This window comes from Siphateles boraxobius, unplaced genomic scaffold (assembly GCF_051911475.1).
Source record: "Siphateles boraxobius isolate OS27281-9 unplaced genomic scaffold, OSU_SipBor_1 77, whole genome shotgun sequence".
Classification (NCBI taxonomy): domain Eukaryota; kingdom Metazoa; phylum Chordata; class Actinopteri; order Cypriniformes; family Leuciscidae; genus Siphateles; species Siphateles boraxobius.
Genome location: NW_027509205.1, coordinates 14,372,501 through 14,388,510, shown reverse-complemented (window position 1 = coordinate 14,388,510; position 16,010 = coordinate 14,372,501). Strand labels below are relative to the sequence as shown.

At 40.3% G+C, this 16,010-nt stretch overlaps 1 long non-coding RNA gene across 1 annotated transcript in view; it reads right to left on the bottom strand.

The window, feature by feature from the left end:
- Nucleotides 1-3,078: 3,078 nt before the first annotated feature.
- The window catches only part of LOC143725985 (uncharacterized), a 20,662-nt gene continuing 7,730 nt past the window's right edge, over nucleotides 3,079-16,010 (bottom strand). Inside the window, exon 4 of the long non-coding RNA XR_013198368.1 lies at nucleotides 3,079-3,192. This is a non-coding gene — a long non-coding RNA (uncharacterized LOC143725985). The remainder of the gene's footprint in view (nucleotides 3,193-16,010) is intronic.

Genomic DNA, 16,010 nt, shown 5'->3' with positions numbered 1-16,010 from the left:
AGGCCATCCAATATGTAGGTGACTTTTTTTCTTCAGTATAGGCTAACAGTAAATAATATTTTTAGCTGAAACATGGTCATCTGTGATTCATATATGACCCTGGACCACAAAACCAGTCATAAGGGTACATTTTTTGACATTGAGATTTATGCATCATCTGAAAGCTGAATAAATAAGCTTTCCATTGATGTATGGCTTGTTAGGATTTATGGCCGAGATACAACTATTTAAAAATCTGGAATTTGAGGGGGCTAAAAAATCTAACTATTGAGAAAATTGCCTTTAAAGTTGGCAATTGGTGTTCGCGATTTTGCAGCATCCACTCACAAAAATACATTTTTGATATATTTACGATAGGAAATTTTCAAAATATCTTCATGGAACATGATCTTTACTTAGGCTAATATCCTAATGATTTTTGACATAAAAGAAAAATCGATAATTTTGACCCATGCAATGTATTGTTGGCTATTGCCACAAATATAGTATACCCGTGCGACTTATGACTGGTTTTGTGGTCCAGGGTCACATATAATGGAAGGCAATGGGTGCTGGCACTTTTGAGATAAAAAAAAACATATACAGGCAAATCAAAATGAATAACCGTGACGACATGATCGATCGGTGCAAGACACTAAACATTATTTCCTGTAATCCACATGATGAAGGAACTGGGTGAACTGTCCCTTTAAGAAGCCTGGTGAGGACCCTAGCAGCATAGCAGCCCATGCTAAATAAACATTAAAAAAAACTAGCAACCTCCACACAACATACGCTGGTTAGCATCTATGCAGTGTTCTTCAGCAGGGACTTCACGTGGGTTGCTGGAGAACATTGGGATCTGTGGTTTGGCTCTGTTTCTTATTACCTGCAGGGCTGCAGCAGCTAGCTGAAAATAGCTGCTGGTCGATTTAGTTTTTCAACCGCCATCCATCTGTCATTGATGGTTATGCATCTAGTCAATAATAGCTAGTGTGGTTAGGCCTGTCGCTAATTAGCTGGTCAAATAGATAGAGGTCCGGTGCAGTCCGCTCGGCTCAAAGGGCGCCATCAACCGCAGCCATCAATAATGAAAGAGGCTGTGTGTAATAGCTGGTCATAAATATTTTAGCGTGTGCTTTGCCGAGACCTCTGATCGCCATTGAGGTGCTGCCCAAGGCAGTGGAGCGGGTTTTAGTGCAACTTCATTAGCCCTGATGCTTCTCTGTGAATGCTGATGGTTTGTCGATGTGTTTTGATGTGGGAATGTGAAAAGCTTTCAATACCAAGTTAAGAATGTTCATTAAAAGAGGTGCTAGTTTAAGCTTAATTGGCAATGATGTCATTTTGAAATGGCTATTCTATAGCAGACTAATGTACATGTGCATGTGTAATAGTCACACAAATAATATGGATTTTTGACCAGTGTAGTTGTATATCAAAATTTGTTTCATTATAAAACACTTACATAGTTTAAATTATACAAGATGTTTTTCATATACCAATCAAAAGGAAAAAAATCACATTGTGTTGTTTGGTTGGTGCATTTAGCTACCAAAGGCGAATGTTCATTTAAGTGTGCTAACTGTTCTGACTTAGCACAATTTGTACTTTTATTCACTAAAATTACTTGCATACAGGACTTGCCTACGGCAGACATCTGCTTGGACCCTGACGTGGCGCTAAGCACTTTTTTCATGTCAAAGACTGTTGTATGAACTGTGGCATGGATATATATACATTATAAGTTCAAATCTGTGCATACGCATGTTTTATAAATGAGGACACTTAACTCTGTAGCCTGAGTTTGAACAAAATGAACAAATCTTTTGCGGCGGAAGAGCTTGCTCCAGGAATGATGTACCTACTTTTGTAGGCCAATAAGAAGTTATTACCCTAGTTCCCTTGACCAAAAACAATAGGATTTTTCCATTGGCTTTTAAATTATTGCAGAAAATAAGTTCTGTGACCAAACAGTCTTAGTACTGCAGGTATTTGGAAATCTCAGCAATTCTTGCCGCTGACTATTCTCAAGTAAAGGATTTGGACGTTGACTGATGCTCTTCAATATGGTGTTTAAATTAAATTGCATTAATAAGGCGGTTAAATTACTTTACAAGGCAGAGTAAACTGAGTTAAATCTAAACTTCAGCTGCACACAATTTCAAGATAATTTGTGATTTATAAATTTCACATCTGGAAGAGAGGCTGTTTTGTGCGTATGTTCGTTCTCTGAATCACGCACATTTGAGAAATGATCGCAAGATCAAATGTAGGACGGTTTATACACAACATTTTATAAATGAGGTGCTCTCATGAACGGCATTGCATGACAATTTGCGATAGTCTTTTCTTTCCTATAGACCTCATTCACAGCAGCGACATCTTTGATTTTTAACGTGAATGAGAGCGAGGCTGTGAGGGATAGACATACATCTCTTCAGTGGGTTGTACTGTTATTTAAAGTGTTTTTGGATTGTTCCGCTTACAAAACAAATGTTTTGCCAAGAAATTTCAGTAGATAAAAAACTCAAGCCAACATGAGGTGTGGAAAATTATAAGTGATCTAGGAGCTTTACACGGCTTTTTACAGCAGATGCCTTTGAAAATACGGTAAGTCTATCCCTCTCAGTCTTGCTTTCATACCTGTCATGGCGCTGCTCTGAATAAGGTCTATTGGGATGTATATCTGAGTGTAGCGGCTCTCGAACAAGAAAAAATGTAGGATGGGACTTGATTTTGTCTATTGGCCTTTGGAGAGAAGAGATGCCGCTGCAAGAGGGAAGGGAAGTTATTTTGATCATAGTTTACGAGGGAACAATGTGCATAGACAAATCATGTATTCTAAATATCATTTAAAATTATATTTGACATTTTTACATTTTAATTAGCAATTATAGACCATTTGCAGGTCTTCAATGACCACCAGAAAACCACTGGCATAGAACATGCATTAAAATGATGTTTATATCAAAGTAACCATAATAAAAATGTAAAAAGATACAGAAGCTTTGATCAATAATTTGGTTTTATCTGGCGTTCACCTTGATGGTGTTCCTTCAGTGATGCCAAGGGTGAAGAGATGGGCACCGCTGTCATCCGCAAGCTCCGAGCAGACGGCCTAATCCTGGATACTCTGACAGCGGCTAGTCACTGCTTCCCCTGAGGCTAGTTACACAACTAAAGCCTCAAAAAGCTGTCCACACAGGGTACCTGTCAGACGGAGAGAGAGGGGGAGGAAATGATGAGGAGATGTGAGAGTTGAACGTGTGAAGCCTGGAGAGACAAAAGCAGAATGAGCAGCATGGCTAACACAAAAGAGAACAATAAGGGAGGGAATAATGAACAAATGATGAAAAAATAACTGGAGAAGGGACTTCACATGACACAAGGCCGAACTAAGAGCGCACAAAAGAGCACAATAATCAGACTTTGTGAAAACAGAAGCGAGGTTCTGATTGACAGAGCAAGAGATTAGGGGAGGAATAGAGATGGAGATATACTGTAAGTCAGAACAGCTGTGTGTTACTGGAGGAGAGAGGTGTGCAGGAAGAATGGAAGACTGATTTTAAGGAAAATTGGTGGGGGAGAGAAAACGCCAGGGTGAAATCACCCTCCATGTGTCAAAGTAGAGTTATTTATAAGATGATAGCCTGTTCACCTGATCCATCTGTCACTTTCCTCACTTTCTATCTCTCTCCCCCTCTTGCTCTTCATGTAAAGGCCAAATTTGCAGGTTTAAGGAGTAAGTTTCATTACAAGGTAAAGGAAGTGTAATTTCTACTGTATTCGCATCACCAAAGAAAATGTAATTGAAAGAATTATTTATAAATTCTATAAAATGAATTTAAAAATGAAAGGAATTAAGAATTATTATGGCAAGGCATAACCAGTTTTACCTTGAATAGTTAATGTAGACATGTTTGTTATTAAATAAACTGAAGTATGAGCTCCAGTGTATACATTTATCCTTTTAACACTCCAATATTATTATGGACTAGTGTCTGTGAATATTAAACACAAAGAAAGAGTACTATTTGAAGTCTGCATGCACATACTGTCGCTCGAGTGACATTCATGGTGTTTTCAGCGTCTGCCGTCTCATTATTTGAGAAGGACATGAACACATGAGCTGTTTCTCAATTCCAAGAACGCATAAAATGGGTCTCAGAACACATCTTTGTGAGAATTGAGATGCGTTGTGATCTTCTTGCTCAACTGTGGAAGCTTGTTTTCACCACTGAATAAAAAATAAAAAAGGTAATTTATCTCGCAATTCTGAGTTTTACTCTCAGATGTGTAGGCCTATAATATAAACTCGCAATTGCGAGTTATAAAGTCAGAATTGTGATACATTAATCACAATCACATAATTCCAATACTCAAGAACGCAAGTACTGTTCTAAATATCGACATCCTCAATATCTAGAACACATCCAGATACTTTTTATGCGTCCCCTGTACTTGTGTTCTTGAGTATTAGAATTGAACTAGTTGATTATCACATACTGCTAGAACACAAGATTCGTTAAGAATGCATTCTGAGAAACAACCATGCAACTCAAAAGGTTTTCACTACAACCCTCCAAAATAAAAGTTCGGTTTAACTTGAAATTATGACAGAAATATATTTTAAATGATTAATTAAAGTTTTTTAATTAATGGGGGGGGGGGGGGAGGATTGTATTTTTACAATGTAAATTGTTACAATTTGAATACATTAAATTGTGAAAGATTTACATAGTAATTTGATTAGACATCCTTGATTATTAATATTTAACTAAACCATTAAAACAGCATAACAAATATTTAAAAAAGGATTTCATAGGGCTGTGCACAAGCATTAGTCTTGGCATCTTTGTGTGAGTCACTATTCGACTGTCAACATAGTATACACTTGTTTTCTGTCAGAACCGTTGAGCATCATAAGAAAGCAGAGAAGTGTTTCCTGGTTCTATGTTCTTCTCAATGTTCTTCCTGTCTCATTAGACTTGTGATTCATCCAGTATCACTGAACTACATGACTCACTAGGCTCGACTGCCCTGACGGTCTGTTATGAGTGCCTCTCCTTTTTTCCCCGACAGCAGCAGGAAGAGTGTGGTAAACAAATGCAGAGCACTCTTCTGGCCCTCAGTGGCCCCTCACGCTCCCACACCATCTGTAGAGGCAGTGGGAAGATCATGTGCTTATGGGTCCATTAGTGCTCATTCTCATATATAGTGTATGTATATGTATTGTTGATGGAAACATCTAGCTCTTGCATTCGTTTGAGAGCTTACCAAATTCAGTCTCACTGGTACACTCACACCCTGACTTTAGGCATAGCTGGGCATGTGCATGCCAAGAGTGTTCTGATGGCATGTTTATTAACATTTGGGGTCAGTCGCTAATAAATACACCTCACACCTCCTCACACTTCCTTAGCTAAATCAGTCAGGAGATGACAGAGTTTACAGAAAATTATGGGCACAGATTTGAAAGTATGATAGAGTCGGAGGATTTCAAACATGTTTATATATATAAGGCCAATTTTAGAACATGTTGTTTTCATTCGTCATGCGTTTCCTAGCAAAGAGTTTGTTTTGTTCGGGAATGACTGAAAAGTCTGTTTGTGATTCTTAAACGTGCATGATGCCCAGTTTGCATTTACAAAGTCAGCAAGCATATGATTCCTAGTCTTTTTTTTTTTAAACCAGTGTTTTAAAATATTTTAAAAGACATGTATTCCAGCCTTATTTTGCAAGAGTACAGTCCAGTCTTGATCAACTAATGTTCAACTATAATTTCAGTGAAGATAAAGCTGCATTACAAAAGCAAGGACTGTAGCAGACTTCTGCCTAGATAATAGCAAAAATCATTACCAATAATAATTCATAATTATTGAGCATATTATCAGCATATTAGGATGGTTTCTAAAGGATCATGTGACACTGTAGACTGGAGTAATGATGCTGAAAATTCATCTTTCCCATAGCAGGAATATATTACATTTTACAATAAATGAATAATTTCACAGTATTACTGCTTTTACTGTATTCTTGACTAAATAAATGCAGCCTTGGTGAGCAAGACACTTGAGCATTCCAAACCAATAGGGTATGCATTGAATATGCATTGTGTAGTTTGAATTGAGATTTGAGATCTACAGGGAATTAAAATTTATTTACCCGAGGTGATCATACTTTGATCATACGCCTCATATGGAGCACTTTTGAGGAGCTTTTTTTTCATTTTTGAAGCCCTGCTTATTATATGTGTTCTCTTTATCTGAAAGAGCAGCGTGAACATTCTGAGAATGGTCATATCTGGTTTGTGTTACACAAACCAACAAGGTCAATCCATTAAGCAGGAAAGATTTAGAAGTTTATTAACTTTGCCAAAAGCATGTAAGAGAAGTATTGAACTTAATGCTTGTGCTGCCTGGAGAGTTTAGTTTAGCTAAAGACATGATGCTAAAGTTTAGCTATACAATGCTTATACATCTCTCAGTTCATGTCAGTTCTGGGATTTTCCCCAATATTCGGTTTACTCTATTTCTTCTTTTTTTGGGGGAGTCTGTCTCTACTCTGTTCTCTTGAATCCGTTGTCCAGGTTGAAGCGTGTCTGGGTTTGTAAGGGCTTGCTTTTGCTGCAGTTCTTTGAGAATTATTTAAGGCATAAGAGTTACTGCGGGATAAATATTTGATGCCTCGAACCTGTGAGTCTGTACTCAAGCCCAGAGCAAATACATCAGAGGCAAACAATACACACACACACACACACACACACACACACACACACACACACACACACACACACACACACACACACACACACACACACACACACACACACACACACACACAAGACTATAAACTCTTATACATTTGTTTTCTAGTAAAATAGACTTTTAACATATCTCAGATAGAGATCATTTAGCTATAGAGGTTTTAGTGTCCGTTTACCATCTCAGTCTAGCTCAACACTTTCAAAGGTTCTCATGCATATCTAAAGCACATTTAAAGCCGCCACCTATTGAATACTATATTATGCATTTTACTAAACGTATCAAACTGGCAGATGCAGCTTAGTGATGCTTTTGGAGATGATGAATGTGGGTTCAATGTTTTCTTAGCAGCTTTTGCTTTTTCTAGACTATGTTGTCTTATGGAATATGAGCTACATACAGTAATGTGAACGTTCACAGACGATACTATGTTTGACCATTAGAGGGCATCGTTGTACAGCTTCACTGTCTCCAGTAACAGTTCAAAGGTTTAAAGGGTCTTATGTTGCCATCAAGTGGAGAAAGCTGGATTACTTAGATAATAGACTTGAACCATACTCGAATCTAGACAAAATTATAACCAGGTTTGCATTTCCTGAATGGAAAATTAGGGCTTGCAAGGAAGCAAAAGAATAGTTTTAGGGAAGCTTGTAATGAAAGACATCACAGCTTACTGTAGAAGGTGAAGTCACAATTCAGTATCCAAATAATTCCAGCAAAGAAAATCAATCATAATTCATATGTACATTTTAAACATTTTGAACTGCGAGCATAAGTCTATGGAAGATTTAAATTAAATGTTTTCACCCTCAGAGACCCAAGCACTGATATTCATGTTGTATTATTTTCTAACTCTTAAAAATTTCTTTAGGTATATATTTATTTTGCATCAGTCTAATTTGAGACATTGTCTCTTGTCAAGTGTTCTCCAAATTCATCAGGCATTATAGAGAAGACTCAGAGCTGTTATCTTGGCAAAAGGAGGTTGCAAAAAGTATGTAATAAAAGGGGGCAAATAATTGTTCCCAACGTGTTTTGGAGAAAAATATTTATTTCATAATGTGATTTCTCCCCCACTTTCAATTCTTGTACTTCAATGAAAGGTTAGATTTTTGGGAAAAAAAATTAAGTAAAATATCAAAAGGATAAACAATGCAAATTTATTTTTACAGCCATCTTTGATCATATTTACCAAGGGAGCAAATAATTCTAAACAGCACTGTATTTAGATGCAAGATGGCAAAAAATAGACAATTTAACATACACATAAATGCAAAACGACAAATATTTGCGTACTGAATTTGTGATCAGTGACCTCATTGCTGTTGATGGTGAACACTCTTAAAGGTGCAGTGTGTGATTTTTAGCAGCATCTAGTGGTGAGGTTATGAATTGCAACCAACAAAAGTTACGGTGGCCGACAGGAAAATATGTCATCGTCTGAGACAGCAGAGAGTGGCCAGTTTAGCAATGAGGTTTCTTTACAAGGATAAATTAAGAAATAATGTTTACGTAATTATTCAGTAAAACTATATGTTATTGCGAATATTATTGTTTCTTGTTCATCATTGTGTCAGTGTTTTATTCGCTGAACTAAGCTTGCTTCCTTGCACGAAGAGCAATATAGTAACGAAACACGTTTGTCCATTTAGGGCTACTGTAGAAACATGTTGGCGCATGTAAGGGGAGCCGCGGTGTATGTAGATAGAAACTGCTCATTCTAAGGTAATACAAATATAACGGTTCATTAAGTAAGGTCTGTATACACCACTGAAAACTTTTTTTTCATGGTAATGACGAAACACGATCTGTAGCGCTGTCTGTTCGCTGTCGGCTACGGTAGAAACATGACGACACAATATGTCGACCTCCATAAAAGGGGGTGCCCGCGGTTATGGAGACATAAACGTCTCTTTCTAAGGTAATAAAAACATAACAGTTCATTATGCAAGGTCAATATACCACAGAAAACACCACAGAAAACATAGTTATGGATCTTATATTGCATTTCTGTCAATAGATCCTCAGAAATATTACACAATGCACCTTTAAGTCAATGGAAGAATTCAATCTTTATTTCTTTGATCACAAAGTGTCGATATGAGATTATGAACTCTATTATTTATCAGATCACTGTGTTGAATAACCGTCTATCACAGGCAAAATGCTTGCGTGAGACATCCGTCAAATGAAAACAGGACAGTCTTACAGTATGACCTCAGTACAGATATGATTCTGATAGCAGATATAATAAGAAACATGTGCGTGCCCTCCGTATAATGGATCAATCTCACAAGCCTTATTCAATTTCACTCTGTTCCAGCTTTCTCCAACGCAAACACAAAGATTTACAGTAAAAATAGACCCCATAACCCAGACGTGCTTTACAACTGCATGTCATTTCAGGTTTGCACATAATGATTGAATTTACAATGCAAAATCTCTGTCTCGCACTCATTTTGCAGTCAGGCCTCAGTCTGATTTATTGTAAAAGACCACAGGGAGAGAGAGAATGAGAGAGATCGGAGTAAAGACAACATGGACGGAGAATAACATCTGTGTGTGTAAGAGAACGGCATTGTGGGAAGTGGGTTTGGGAGAGAAGTAATATGCAATGAAATGACTCCACTTAAAGGGTTAGGAACTTGCTTTATTTTACCTGATCTCCCCTGGTTCTCACTTCAAGAGTTATATTGATGTTTAAAGGAGGTTTTGAGAATTTCACAAGGATTAAACGTCCACAATAAGTCATATGAGCTGCCAAGCCGCCCAATCAGCACCAATTAGGACTGATCACGTGGTGTGTTCTGTCCTCTTCAATCAGCTAAAGACAGTAAAAAATGGTTGAACCAGTTTAGAGAGAGTGAGATGAGAAGATGATGAAATAAAGGATGTGGTTAAAGCCACTTCAGAGCCAGAACATGACAAATAAAGGAATGCTTTGCTCCCAGAATCACAGTACAGAAAGTACTGGCATCCCTGATGAAAGAATGTTTGTTTAGCAAACTTTTGTATGTTTTTTAATCTGTAGTTGTTGTTTTTTATTCAACTATACAATTCAGATTAAGTGCCTCTCGCATGTGTTAAAAATGTACAATGAAAATAGTCCATTAGACTATTGCACTATATTCCAAGACTTGGAACGCCATATTTATTTACTATGAGCTGTTATTTTGACAACGACTGACTGGATCATTGAGTCAGTGAGTTGAATTTGAGAACCGGATCAGTTGTGAACAAATCATTCTTTTGAACCAGTTCTCTTTTTACCATCATTCTTTTCAACCTGTTCTGCTTTGAACAAATCATTATTTTATACCTGTTTATTTTTTAAAACAAATTATTCTTTTGAAAAATCATTCTTTTAAATTAGACCTTTTTTGTACAAATCGCTATTTTGAATAATTTATTTTAATAAACTAATTGTTCTGCTTAATTTCTCTCTCTGTATCTGTATCTCTGTATCTCTCTTTTTTTTGTTACAAATAGTTTTTCTACAAACCATTATTGTGAACTGGTTCCTTTTTGAACAAATCTTTCTTATGTACTGATCAAATCCTTTTTTGTTTTTCTTCTTTCTTTTTTGATCAAATCATTCTTTTGAGTTTTTATTTGATTAATTTTTTTACAAATCATACTTTTGCACCAGTTCATTTCTGAACATATTGTTCATTTAAATCAGAATTTATGCATTTATTCATTTTACAAATCGCTCCTTTGAATCAGTGCTTATAAAAAAGGTTTTTTTTTAACTGTTCTTTTTTGACCAGAATCATTCTTTTGAACAAGTTACTTTCTGAACAAATCTTTTAACTGTCTTTTTTTTTGGGGGGAGGGTTAGTGTTTTTACCAGATCATTATTTTTAACAAACTAATTAATTTTTTGAATCAGTTATTTATATACATTTCTTTTTTTACAAATTATTCTTTAACAAATCGTGTTAACTGTCTGTAAAATAAATGCCACTTGGCTTAATATTTGGCTTTAATGCAATAAAGTTCCTCTGCAGATATACGAACACGGTATGTCTGTGGGTTTTTTTTTTACATTCTTGTTTCTTTACTCCATTGAATGTCAGTTGTATGTTTTGTTTCCCATATTGTTGAGGTTACGCTTTCTGTTGGGTGTGGTGAGGATGCTTTATTAGCGCGTGGAGAGTCCTTCCTCCTGAGATAACTGCTAAAGTCAAACATCTGCACACGCTCAGACAACAACAGGCTATAAGGAAAGAAAAGGAGAGAAGAAATGAGGGAGGAGTTTAGAACAAATTGAGGGGATTTTGGACAAAGAACAAGAAAAACTAGATTCATAAGCAATTTAGACCGATCACTTAAAAATCATTAGAGACAAACCAACCAGCTATTCATTGCGTCTGTAAGTGGTCTGTGTTTTCTATTGGTAGCTAGAGACAATTTTCGTTTCAACCACAACAGCTATAAAAATCAGTTTAGGCTGAGCTCTTGTTGTCAAGAGAGATTAAAAAGGCACAAGAGTTATTACGCAAAGCATTTCCTCATAGAGCCGCACTGGCCTGAAGTGATTTAATTGGCCCAGACAAAATTTTAGAAAGCCAAACTGAACCTTGGTTTCCTTCATATTTGGTATTTTGCACAAATTGTAAGACTTCTCAAAGTATAGTATATCATCAAATATTTATAAAGCAGGCATAGGTATGAAAATAATGGTCAGTAAAAATTACAGCACATGAATTTTGAAAATTGCACAACCCTGCCATTTACAAGCTTTTGATTATATAATAATGATATGTCACAATTTAAAAGTTATTAGTTATCATATTAAAATACAAAAGTTTAGGGTAAATAAAATGTTTCTAAAAAATATGTATATTATTATCACCAAGGCTGCATTTATTTGATCAAAAATATAGTAAAAACAGTAATATTGTGACATATTATTACAATTTAAAATAACTGTTTCCTATTTGAATATATTTTAAAATTAAATTCATTCCTGTGATGGCAAAGCTGAATTTTCAGCATCATTACTCCAGTCTTCAGTGTCACATGATCCTTCAGAAATCGTTCAAAATGCTGATTTGCTGCAGTGGAAACTGTGATATTTTTTCGGAATTTTGTGATGAACAAAGTTCAGATGAACAACAAATCTTTTGTAACATTACAAATGTCTTTAATGTTTCTTTTAATAAAATTAATGCATTCTTTCTGAATAAAAAACAGCACAAAAAGAAAAAATCTTACTGACCCCCAAACTTTTAAATTGAGTTAATGCAACACGCATCCTAAAGCAATTACTATTAAAATATACAGTATATAAAAACAACTGATCCTCCATATTGAAATCCTTCAAAATTGCAGCATTTAAATCAAAGAGGAAATGTGCAACTAGTGGCAACCAAAAGAGCCACCACTCCACAATGACAGTCAGTCAGTCAAACAAATATCCCCACCCCCAATTCACATGATTGGTTAAGCCCAATTTACTGTGCTCAAACAATGTTTGTTAGCACCACATTTTAAGGATCAATGTACGAATAGCTTAGAGATGTCTCTGCACTTTAGACTGGGATAGGGATCAAAAATAAAACATAAAAAAATTCACCTTTAAGATTTTGTTTGAGCCAGGCTGTCTTGTTATAAATGATCTATGAATGAAAAGCCCCAATTTCCCAAAATATATGATACAATCAATTCAGAGATGGATCTGGCAGGAAGTAATAATGTATTCCATCTGGATGCCCTCTCACTGGATTCATCTTAAAAGACTCCAGAAATAAAACCAGTACAGATGCATCACAAACGCTGTTCAAACAACCATTTCTCAATCTGTCATGGCACTTTTCCACTAAAATCCGTTTTCCTGTGATTCCCAATCGATTTTTCCCCACATGGAAAAGTGCCTGCTGTATGTTGGTTCAGGGTCTGTCTCCTTTTCCGTGTGTCTTGGAGTGAGCCAGAAGACAATTCCACTCTAATAAAACGATACTCGGTTACTAACGTAACCTCGGTTCTCTCTAGAGAGGTTCTCTCGTATTGCGTAAGTTTAGCTTACGCTACGGGAAAGATTCATCTTCTCGAGATACTGAAGCCAAAAAATTATCCTTAATTTTGTATTCCTTGTCAACGCAGTGCAGCAGCTAGCAGACCTAGAGCAGGCCACCTCGCGTGCTCATTGGCTGCCCTGCGGCAACTGCTGCAGCCTACCAGTGAGCCCGGCGTGACATCACGCCCAATGAAGGGCGCCCGCGCCTTCATAGCGTCACAGCCCGCCAGAATGGGCGTGGCTTAGCGTATAAAAGTAGGGGCTGTCGGCTGAATTCTCTGGTTTTTCATCGACTGAAGCGAAGTCGCTCGTGGCGCGAGCACGGCCGGTTACGCAATACTCGTTCCCTCTCTAGAGAGAACCGAGGTTGCATTAGTAACCGAGTATCGTTCTCTTACGAGAGGTTCTCTCGTATTGCGTAAGTTTAGCTTACGCTACGGGAACACTTTGTCAACGCCGTGCGCGCCAAGCATCCACCATGAGACCCCGAACTTTCAGGGGAACCCCATAAGTGAAAAATAAGGTGGCCAGCCACGCGGGCCATCACTTGTACATAAGCACACGTAGGAAATACAGAGCAGCGCGCCGGTCTGTATAGGCACATGGCACACGGCGCGCACACTGTGTCGATAAACGAGCCGTCATGGTCACCGAGTCCAGTTCTATTCCAAAAAGGAAATTGACTGGCTGGGCAGTAATGAGCTCTTGGTCCAGTTGACCGTGAGACCCAAGCTTTCCAGATGACTGAGAAGCACTGTTTTGGGAGATAGCAGTTCTGTCTCTGACTGTGCCAGTATCAGCCAATCGTCCAGATAGTTCATTATTCGCAGCCCCTGACTTCTCAGGGGGGCGAGCGCCGCGTCCATGCACTTCGTAAATGTACGAAAAGCAGGACGGTCTATTGATATACCTGACCGTTGAAGGCGAATCTCAAAAATCGCCTGTGACGGGGTACTATCTGAATCTGAAAATAGGCATTCTTCAGATCTAGAGAAATAAACCAATCCCTCGGGCGAACGTGTGCGAGGATTTTTCTGGTCGTAAGCATTTTGAACGGTCTTTTCGCAAGTACTTTGTTCAAATGTCTCAGATCTAGGATAGGTCTGAAGGCTCCGTCCTTCTTGGGTACGAGAAAATATCGGCTGTAAAAGCCTGACTCGCTCAGAGAAGGCGGTACCTTTTCTATAGCCCCTTTGCACAGCAGCTTTGCTATTTCTGCGTGAAGTAAGTGTGCTACTTCCGCATTCACTATCGTCGCGGTCCGGGCTTGAAAGCGCGAGGGACGGCGAATGACTTGAAGTGTATAGCCCTGCTTTATTGTGCTCAATACCCATTCTGAAATCCCTGGGATAGTGTCCCACGCAGGTATGTGAGCCGTTAGGGGGCGAATGGCCTCCGGGTGAAACTGAACCGGAGCCGAAAGCGTGGCGCGCGTGCTCTCGGTTCTGGGCGATGGCTGCTCGCTGACAGCCGAAACCGGCTGACTTATGTGAGATGTCCCAATCATAAGGGATGGGGAACATACTTTTACCACACTGATAACACTTAGACGCGCGGGCGGGGCCCGGGGGGAGGTTTGTGTTAGCAAGCGTGAGCGCTCTCTGGCGGGTACGAGACTTACATTCATATCCTGCTTTTTTGATCGTGTAACAGAGCGGGCAGATAGTGGGCACAGACCTGTGGACACATTTCTCACATTCAACACTCGAGCGGCTTTTCTGCGCTTTATGAGAGTGTGCTCTGTGAGTGACACGGGATTCGGAGTGCTTATGTTTAGGGGTGAACACTGGGGCGTGGGCACTTTCACTACACTTAAAACACTGACGGCGTGAGCCGGACCAGACATTATACTCTTTTTGAGATTTCTCTGGGTCGCCGTGAAAACGGCGTTTGTGTGCAGGCGAGAGGGTGAATAAACCGGCTCGTTGGATGCTAATTGAACCACTGCAGTAGCCTGTTTGAAGGGGACTGACAGGGAAATGAACTTTGACGGCGGTCCAGCCGCAGCGGGACACGCGCGTCTTTTCTCTCTCGCTGTTAGGAGGGCTTCGCGTGCTCAGACTTCAGCGTAATTCTTTGCCGAGGCCCTCTGGGGGGCGACGGTCTGTGACGGCTGTCTGAGCGCGATCTAGGGCTGAGGCCGTGCTGGACGCCGGGTGCTGGTTCGCACGAGCGGTTGGCTCTGTCTCTCACGAGAGCGGCCTGTGGCGGAACTCAAGCGTCGCGGCAGGAAGAGGTTCATGGCCTGCGTGGTCTTCTGCACCTCAGAGAAGCGGTCAACGATCCCGTTCACCGCTGGGCCGAAGAGACCAGTGGGGGAGAGCGGCGCGTTCAGGAAGGTGGCTCGCTCAGATTCCCTCATATCCGCGAGTGTTAACCAGAGGTGCCTCTCTGTCACATTTAAAGCGGCTATGGCTCTTCCGATGGCTTGGGCTGCGGCTTTGGTGGCGCGGAGAGAGAGATCCGTCGCACTTCTCAGATCCGTAACCGCAGCTGGATCCCGGCCCTTCTCATCCCACTCAGAGAGGAGGTCGGCTTGCAGGATCTGTAGCACAGCCATTGAGTGTAGAGCAGACGCGGCCTGGCCGGAGGCGGCATAAGCACGGCCGACCAAGGCGGACGTGGCTCTGCAGGCTTTAGACGGGAGGGCTGACCGTGACCGCCATCTCGCAGAGGGCGGGCCAAGGTGCGCTGCGACCGCCTCTTCCACAGGGGGAATAGCCGTGTACCCTTTCTCGGCGCCGCCGTCCACTTAGGAGAGCGACGCGGAGGCCTGTGACTGAAGTCTTGAAGAAAAAGGCGTACTCCACGACTTCGTCAGCTCCGCATGAAGTTCCGGCAGGAATGGAGCGGGCCTAGTTGCTGAAGCTGTATGGCGGCGGCGACTCTGAAGGAAACAGCCGTCGAGCCTGTTCGGTGCGGGTTCCTCTGGCAGCGACCACTCGAGCCCGAGCCGGTCAACAGGGAGGTTCTACGGCAAGCGCGTCGCTGTGGCCACAGGTTCCGGCTGTCTCAGGGAACGGCGCTTCTTCCTGCGCGGTCCCACAGAGGGCGGAGTGACTGCTGCAGTGTTAAACGTCTCGAGTCGAGCCCGCAGGGTCGACAGCGGGAGCTCCTCACAGAGCTCGCAGCCCCCGGACGCGAGGACTAGCTCTGCGTGTTCAAGGCCCAGGCAGAGAGCGCAGATCAGGTGGCGGTCTCCGGCACTGAGCGGGGCTCTACACGAGCCTCAGGAAGTGTGA